A 9,719-nucleotide genomic window follows, 5' to 3' on the forward strand; every position below is an offset into this window, starting at 1 on the left:
CCTCTTTTGGGGCACAGGCATTGAAAGACGGCTTTCGGAATAGGCTTTTTGGTACTAGCTTGAGGAAGAGAAGGGATTTACTATAACCTTTAGGATAGGATCCTCCTTGGTCCTTTTTACATAACATTCTCAGCTGCCTTCGGTCCGGTAGGTCGGTCGCCCTCTAGCCAGTGACTAGCCCAGCTATGGAGCTAGGTCTACACCGCCACGTCGAGACTCTCTTTTGAAAGTGAGATATCGGCTTTCATAAGAGGGAAAGATCACTCCGTCATGCAGCAGAGCAGTGTTCATCTAACTAGAAATTTCATAAGAGAAGAAGAATCATAGCGTAGGGTCGACATAAACAATCGGTTAAAATAGTCTAATGAGAAAGCATCCGTTCACGTTCGTAGTTGCAATAAGTTTTCTTTTTTTAATCGAGATTGGCTTGGTCTTCAGTCTACCCTAATGAAACCTAAAATCTCACTCCCTCGCTTTCTCCTTCTGATAGACTAGCTTGCGCATCTTCTCTTTGGCACTCATCCTTGGCTTGGGGAGTGCTCTCTCTCTTCTGTGTCAGCGAAGGAAGGATAAGAGTAAGAGCAATCGGCCGAATGATTGTTATTCCACTTACGGTTACAGTGCCTCTATCGAAGCAGAACAAGTCTAATACTCCAGCCCAGGTTTTCGGGGATGTAATTTCGATCTAAACCCGGAAACCCATATCTTTATATACGAAATTACTTCGTCCTTTTTTTAAGCCCTTTTGGGGGGGGGTCTCCTTACCTTCGGTCTCATTCAAGACCTGATCAAGGGATTTCCCCTTTTGACTTTTGGTGTATAGGGCTTTTCTTTTTGTTCCCCTTTGTCAAGCAATCGAAAAGAGACCAGAACCACGTGAAAAAAGGTTTCATAAGCAAACATTATTGTGGAAATCAAGGGAGAGTGCCGTTTTAGAAAAGATACAATAGTTTTCGATTCCCCGTATTCTATAAAGTAGATATTCTGTGCTAGCTTTCTAGTCTTCGAAGTAGTCGATTCCCTAAGCATTAGTTAAGTAGCGGGGGTTGCGGGTCTATCACCATTCGGGTATCGTTTAGCCAGCGTTATAGCCCTCCTTTCTTTCTCTATTTATCTAGAACCCCCTATCTCCTTTTACTGCGCCCGAGAAAGAAAAGATCTATTTCGGGACCCCGGGAAAAAGGACTGACTGCTGCTTCCTCCGCTACAACTGGTGGTTATGGATTCCGAAAAGGAGAGGGTGGATGTAATTCAGCTCGAACGAAGTGAGAGGGGTAATAGACTATTACCGTTCAGTTCATGTGACGAACCGAACCTCACCCGAGAGTCTCATCGTCTTGGGAGCACTCGTAGTTGTTTGAGTCGTTGCGTTAGGGCAATACAACTACGAGAACCAGTCGTCCTAACGCTACTGTCAAACCTACTTACGTTGTCCTTATTACCACTCGTCGGGTAGTTGTTTTGTAACACCACTAGTCGTTATAGCACTAGTCCTTTTTGTCCGGCGCTAGGGGGCCCCATGAGTCGTCGCTAGCATCATCGGTTGTTTTGAACATAGATCGGTCACACTACTGGTTGTTTGGAACGCTAAGGCCGAAAGGCAGGCGGTCGGGAACACTAAAGGCGCTTGCTCTAGGCGCTAGGGGCCGTTGCTCACGCAAGCGAAAGGGTGTTTTGGAGCACTAAGGGCGACTAGTGGTTGCTTTGCTCGACAAGACTGAAACCTTCGCTTGCACCACTAGAGTAGTTCCGGCACTTTGAGTTGTTACCATCTATTTCGGGTACAGAGGCGATGAGGGGTGCTAACCCGGCCACCCAACCCAGCAGGTCAGGGGCGGGCCGGCCATAGGTTCGAATCCTACCACCTTTCTTGTGGATCATCCTGTGGTTACCGGATGATGGGAATAACAAAGCAGAAATTTGGAAATGAGCACGAAATGTCAATATATGAATTGTTTCATTATTCATTATTTACGGGTCTTTTCGTTGCATTCACTTACAACAAGAAAGAACCACCAGTGTTTGGTGGAGCACTTGCATTTTGGTGTATTCTTCTTTCTTTCTTTGGTCTTTCGTTCCGTCATATTCCTAATAACTTATCCAATTACAATGTATTAACCGCTAATGCACCTTTCTTTTATCAAATCTCAGGGACATGGTCTAATCATGAGGGTAGTATTTTATCATGGTGTCGGATCCTAAGCCGCATACCTCACCAGTATAGGCCTCATACGCCTTAATCACGTTTTGGATCCTTCCAGACCAATCTTTCATCAATTTTCGGTTAACCGTGCTAGGTATACCCTCATGTAAGCACTCCACCAGGTCCATACTAAAAAAGACTCGGTCAAAGTCAAAAGCACCTGCGCGGATACTGGTCGGTTTAGAAAAGGATTTCCCCTCTCTAAAACTGTCGAAAAGGGCTCCGCCAGGATAGATTGCCAAAGAGGAGCAATCATCCACTTTGGGGGAACGAATCCACCTCATAGGATGGCGCCTGTCTTCCAATCAGGACTATGTACGGATATCGCGAGAATTTGATCCTTTGCCTAATTGACCTGCCAAAGGGAACTCATAGAAATAGTAAGTGTGCGCCATACCTACTCCCTCAGTAAAGAAGAAGACATCTACAATTTTCTATTTAGAAAAAATCCCGCCCGCCTACCAATCAAAGAGGCTGAGAGTAAGCGTAAGCTCACCCGGAAGCTCGAAGAGCTTCCCTTCATTCGCTTTGCGGGAGCCGCACAGCATATAGCTGGAAGTCAGAGGGCCCATACTACCTGCCTAACCCTTCGCTCTGAGGGACCGTAGATCAGAAAGCGCCTTCTAAACCACCCCATTCATCCAAAAGAGAAGGGAAGGGGCCTATGTATTTGCATGACCCCTGCAGATTTAACCCTATCTATACCCGGAGCCACTCCCCTAGCGGTCCTGCCACCACGCCGCAGAACGGGAGCTCGTGTGGAACCTTTTATTCTGGCGTAACAGCGGTAGAACGTAACAAAATATTACGGCCGCCTAACATAGGGGACGGAGGTACGGTAAACTCGGCCAAAATATGAGACCCGAAGGGCCCGGCGCGCACAATCCTATCCTATCCGAGTCCGAGTTTACCCCTTCCACTTCGGACAGCCGTCCGTAGCATCATAAGGAGGACCCCCCTTTCGAGGTACAAAAAGAGTACGGTACATAGGAGGTTGGTCTTTCTCAACGTGGTGTATAGCACGAAAAACCTTTCGATACAAGATAGGGCCGTTCACATGAAAGAAAAAAATGAATCCTTTCTTATCTTCTTTCCCGAGAGGGAAAGAGAAAGAGGGGTCGGACGGCTTTCTTTGCCCCAGCTTGGCGAATCGCATCCCCGCACAACGACATTCTTTGTTTGTGTGCCCCTTACCATTCTCGCTCAGTCTTTCAACGGTTGGGAAGGCAGTCGTAGAAACGAAGCCTATCGCCACGCTGACCATCAAATACGAGATTGGGCCCCTTCTCAAAGATTTGATGGAATGGACCACCCCACCCAAGAGCGCTTATGTCATAGGGGAACTCATGGCTGGAAACAATCCTTATGGTTTGTTTTGATATCCGGTAGGAATAATAAAAAAAAAGTCCAGGTTGGTTGGTGAGCCTAGTGATAGGAGACTATCTAGCTTGGTTCGGAGAGCACTTGTTGGGTTAAATATTTATTTGTTGCTAAATGTTACGGCCTAAATGCTGAACTATTGACCCTACTTGTTCGGATGGGTGTTCACCCCAAAGTGTTCCCGGACCGCATGCATACATCCGTAAGTAACTTAGTGCAACATGGAAAATTTCATTGAGAGGAATCAGCAAAGAAAAGAAAAATGGGTCAACAACATCAACATGTGTATTTGAGAGATTGTCCTCGGGCTTCAGATCCCCAGGATCATATCACCACCTATACAACGGCGGTGAAGGGAAACGATTTGGCTCCGCACGAGATTGAGTCAGTCTTATTGAAGAAATTCGGAGAGACCCTTACGAAGGGAGCCCTGACATGGTATTCGCTTTTGCCCTAGCATTCCATAGACTTCTTTGAGATGCTCGCAGACTCTTTCTTCAAGGCCTATGCCGGGGCCAGAAAGGTACAGGCCCGAAAGGTCGACATATTCAGGATTGCATAAGGAGAATATGAGTTGTTACAGGAGTTTGTGACCAGATTTCAGAAGGAAAAGGATATTGCTACCGACCGTACCGGACGAACGGGCAGCTGAAGCATTCACCAAAGGTCTGAATCCGAGAAGTTACGACACTTCCCGGAAGTTGAAAGAAAGTTTGCTCAAGTTTTAAGACACAACTTGGGCAGACGTTCATAACCGGTACGAGTTAAAAATAAGGATTGAGGATGATCAGCTCGGCTTTCCGGCATCGGCCAAGGGTCGGGACAGGGAGAATAATAAAGAAAAATTGAAAGATGATTTTGACACAGATTGATGGCCTTCAAGGGGTCGGTGTTTGCCCTATGAACGAGCCGAAAGATGCGGCAGCGATTTTCGGTTAGCGGATAGATTCTCCACCGATAGGAGAACTAACAGTGGCCGAAACAACAGGTCATTGCAGTACAAGGAGACATCGGGTTCTCGAGATTCCTCCTATCTCAGGCTTTCCGAGTACAAATTTAACGTCAGCGCAGTGGAGCTGGTGTCAGTTATGAGGAATATCAAAGAGGCACGGTTCTCGAAACCAATGAGATCTGATCCTAGTCAAAGGGATCCTAATTTGTGGTGCGAATATCATGGGAGCAACGGTCACCGGACATGGGACTGTCGGCATTTGCGCGAGGAGGTGGCGACATTGTTGAAGAACGACCATCTCATGGAATGTTTAAGTAACCGGGCTAAAACCAACTACGGTCACAATCGTGATAATGCAAAACCTTCAAAAGTAGGAAAAGATTCCCAGCACCTGACGATTAACATGATTTTCGGGGGGAATGAGATTAACGGGGTTACATTCTCGGCGGTAAAAAAGATGAAGGTGTCAGTGACCCACAACAAGAGACTCCGGGAAGTCACCTAAGACGATATTACTTTCAAAGAGGAAGACGCAGATGGATTGTTGTTACCACACAACGATGCATTGGTAATTTCTTTGAATGTCTTAGATTTTAAAATTAAACGTGTTTTGGTGGACCCAGGAAATTCTGACAACATCATACAATAGAGGGTGTTGGAGCAAGCCAAGCTCAACAGAAGCATCATTCCGGTCACAAAACTCCTCGCCGGGTTCAACCTAGCAAGTGTGACAACCCGAGGAGAGATCTCGCTGCCCATGAATGCCGAAGTGGTGATGAAGACGACCCTTTTCGAGGTGGTGGACGGCGATATGGGTTACAACATCATCCTGGGGAGACCATGGTTGCACGAGATGAAGGTTGTGCCATCAACTTATCATTAGTTGCTAAAATTCCCAACTCCCGAGGGAATTAAACAAATAAGAGGTTACAAACCGGCAACAAGGGAGATAAATGCAATATTGATTTCCAGTAGCAAAGGGAAAGAGCACGCGGTATATCAATTACAGGAACCGACGCCTGCTCCCGAGCCTGCGAAATCAACCAAGGGGAGGAGTCGTCGGAATCTTATCAGGTACCGAGATATTTTCAGGTACCAGAAGAAACTGACGCAACAAAATCCATGATGGAAGAACTTGAACAAGTCGCATTGTTCAAAAAAATCTTGGGGAGGAAGTTCCACTTCGGGACAGGACTGCACCTCGAGCTCAGGTTTGGATTTATTAAATTTCTTAAATTTAATGTCGATTGTTTTGCGTGGTCGCATGCGGATATGGCAGGTATCCCGCCAGAAGTGGCCGTGCACAAGCTAAGCCTGGACCCCAGCATCCCTCCGGTAATACAGAAAAAATGTCCTATTGTCGAGGTCAGAAATAAATTTGTCAAAGAAGAGGTAACTCGCTTGCTTGTTATCGGTTCAATCCGAGAGGTAAAATATCCTGAATGGCTAGCTAACATAGTAGTAGTTCCAAAGAAGAATAATAAATTTTGCATGTGCGTAGACTATAAGGATTTAAATAAGGCATGCCCAAAAGACTTTTTCCCATTACCAAACATTGATCAAATAATTGATGCAACGATCGGACACGAGTTAATGAATTTCCTCGATGCTTACTCCGGGTACAACCAAATCAAGATGAACCTGGAGGATCAAGAAAAGACTTCGTTTATAACGAACTTTGGCATATATTGTTACAATATGATGCCTTTCGGGCTAAAAAATGCCGGAGCCACTTATCAACCGCTCGTGAACAAAATGTTCGAAAGGAAAATAGGGAAAACCATGGAAGCTTACATAGATGATATGCTTGTTAAGTCTTTGAACGCAGGTGACCATCTTAAATATTTTGCAAGAAACTTTTGACATTTTAAAGAAGCATAATATGAAGCTTAACCACGAGAAATGTACATTCGGGGTTAGCTCCGGTAAGTTCCTGGGATTCCTGGTGTCACAAAGGGGATCGACGTTAATCCCGATAAAATTAAAGCCATCGGAGATATCCCGGACCAGCTATGTGGCATGAAAGAGGTTCAAAGGCTAATAGGAAGATTGACCGCTTTAAGCAGATTCATCTCCCGGTTTTTGAAAAAGTGCCATTATTTCTTTGCACTCCTCAAAAAGAAGAATAACTTTGAATGGCCGCCGGAATGTCAGCAGGCTTTGAATGATCTAAAAAGGTATTTGTCAAGTCCTCCGTTACTGTCAAAACCGAAGGAAGGCGAACACTTACTGATCTACTTAGCTGTCTTGGAGGTAGCAGTAAGTGTCATTTTAGTCCGTGAGGATGAAGGTACGCAATCTCTTATCTATTACGTTAGTAAAATTCTAACGGGAACAGAAACTCGCTACCCACATCTAGAAAAATTGGCCCTAGCTCTCGTAGTCGCCGCTCGAAAGCTTAGGCCTTATTTATAATATCACCCGATAGCTATGGTGACCACTTTCCCCTTGCAGAATATTCTTCATAAACCCGAACTTTCGGGTAGGCTGGCCTAGTGGACCGTCAAAATGAGTGAGTTTAACATAGAATATAAACCTAGGACTGCGATTAAGTCTGAAGTCTTTGGCTACCTAAGAAGCATTAATGGTGTCGGAGTCGACATTAGGAGTTTGGACCCTATTCACGGACGGAGCTTCTAATGTGAAAGGGTCCAGGCTCGGCATATTATTAACCACGCCTTCGGGAGAAACCCTAAGGCAGGCCATAAGAATTGTCCTTCTAACTAACAAAGAAGCGGTGTATGAAGCTTTGATTGTAGGGCTCGAATTGGCCCGGGGACTGGACTCCGAGGTAATAGAAATCAAATGCGACTCCCAGTTGGTGGTAAATCAGGTCTACAGGATCTTCAAAGCCAAAGAGTAATGCATGCAACAATACGTAATGAAGGTCCAAGCTCGGCTCGCTCGATTCCGGGAGTGGTCAATTATGCATATCCCAAGGGAAGAAAATGTAGAAGCAGATGCACTAGCTAACCTCGGATCGTCCACGGAGATGAAAGGATCGGATTCCGGTACAGTTGTACAGCTTATGTACTCGGTACTGGACGCAGATAGCTATTACGAGGTAAACGCAACTAATTTGGTTTGGCACTGGAGAAACGAGATTATTGACTATCTCGAGCACGGGAAATTGCACGAATATCCTAAGGCATCTCAGGCACTGCGCACTAAAGTAGCTTGATACAACTTCAAGGGGGGTCAATTGTACATAAGATCTTTCCAAGTCCCGTTGGCCCGATATTTGGGAGCCTCCGAAGCTAATTATGTTATGTGAGAAGTCCACGAAGGGATATGCGAAAATCACTCATGCGCATATTCCTTAGTATTAAAATTGATTAGGGGAGGATACTATTAGTCCCGGATGGAACAAGACGCCAAAGCTTATGTCTAAAAATGTGATAAATGTCAACGCTACGCACCGTTGGTACATCAATCGAGAGAACCATTGTACTCAGTTTTGTCACCATGGCCGTTCATGAAGTGGGGAATGGATATCATCGGACCACTGCCACCAGCCCCCGGTAAGGTAATATTTGTTTTGATTTTAACTGACTATTTTTCTAAATGGGTTGAAGCAGGTCTTTATCAGAAGATCGGCGAACGTGAGGTGGTAGATTTCTTGTGAGAGAACATAATTTGCAGATTTCGGATACCAAAAGAGATAGCCTGCGACAATGGGCCACAATTTATAGGCGCAAAGCTTACAAAGTTCCTCGAAGACTTGAAAATCAAGAGGATCGCATCATCACCCTATCATCCGAGCGCAAACGGCTAAGCAGAATCAATGAACAAGGTGATCATACAAAATCTAAAAAAGAGATTGGAAGCAGCTAAAGGTAAGATGTTTTCTATTTACATTCCCGTCTCTTAGAAATAGCGGCTAAACGATCGGACCAGACAGGCGCAGGTAGCTTGACCGCCTTACCCGTCATTGAAACACAAGCTGGAGACGTATCGGTCTATATTCCCATCAATGTGATCCCCATTACTGATGGACAAATCTGTTTGGAAACACAGCTCTTTTATCGCGAAGTTAGACCTGCGATTAACATCGGCTTATCTGTCAGTCGCGTCGGGTCTGCCGCTTAGTTGAAAACTATGAAACAAGTCTGCGGTAGTTCAAAACTGGAATTGGCACAATATCGCGAAGTGGCTGCCCTTGCTCAATTTGGCTCAGACCTTGATGCTGCGACTTAGGCATTACTCAATAGAGGTACAAGGCTGACAGAAGTACCGAAACAACCACAATATGCACCACTGCCAATTGAAAAACAAATTCTAGTCATTTATGCAGCTGTCAATGGATTCTGTGATCGAATGCCACTAGACAGAATTTCTCAATATGAGAGAGCCATTCCGTATAGTGTGGCCCGAAGAGCTGCCGGGTGTAATATGGGCATACCGAACAACGGCCAAATCGAGCACGAGGGAGACTCCTTTCTTTCTTGTTTACAAGGTAGAAGCCCTGATCCTGATGGAAGTAGGGGAACCTACCTTGAGGTATTTTTGGGCAAACAAAAAAGCGAACAATAAAGCAATGTTAGTCAATATGGAGCTGCTCGATAAATGCAGGGACTTGGCGCATATAAGGAAGGCAACCCAAAAGCGGCGAATAGAGAGATATTACAATCGAAGGGCCAACCTCCGTTATTTCAAAGTAGGAGACTTGGTTTTAAGGAAAATAACTCAGAACACCCGGGAGCTCAATGCGGGAAAACTAGGTCCAACACGGGAAGGCCTCTACCGGGTTTCAGCTGTCACCGGAAAAGGGTCATACGAGTTAGAAAATCAAGATGTAGAAAAGTTGCCAAGCAACTGGAACGTGGCACACCTCAAGAGATACTATTGCTGATAAACATTATCTGTACTGAAAGTATATGCTGCACTCTTTTTCTCTTCGTCCAGTTTTATTCCCAATTGGGTTTTTCTGGCAAAGTTTTTAACGAAGTCGCAACGGAAAGTATACTATGAAGGAAGCTTCAGCAATAAGACCTTTAAATGACAAGGCACACAAGCAAAGAACCACTACAGAGCGGTTAGATAGTCTTTTGCTTGATAGCAAAGTTCCTACCAGGAAGTTAAGTTTGTTGTCGAACAGAGATTACCCGACCATTCACAAGTGCAAGTCACTGGGGGATTGTTAGATAATCTTTGGCTCAATAGCATAAATTCCTAAGGGGAAGT

General features: G+C 45.1%; 1 pseudogene; it reads left to right on the forward strand.

Moving 5' to 3' along the window:
• The first annotated feature begins 6,554 nt into the window (after positions 1-6,554).
• On the forward strand, positions 6,555-9,068 carry LOC117276735 (ATP synthase subunit alpha, mitochondrial-like; annotated as a pseudogene).
• The last annotated feature ends 651 nt before the right edge of the window (positions 9,069-9,719 follow it).

Source organism: Nicotiana tomentosiformis, chromosome 4 (assembly GCF_000390325.3).
Source record: "Nicotiana tomentosiformis chromosome 4, ASM39032v3, whole genome shotgun sequence".
Classification (NCBI taxonomy): Eukaryota; Viridiplantae; Streptophyta; class Magnoliopsida; order Solanales; family Solanaceae; genus Nicotiana; species Nicotiana tomentosiformis.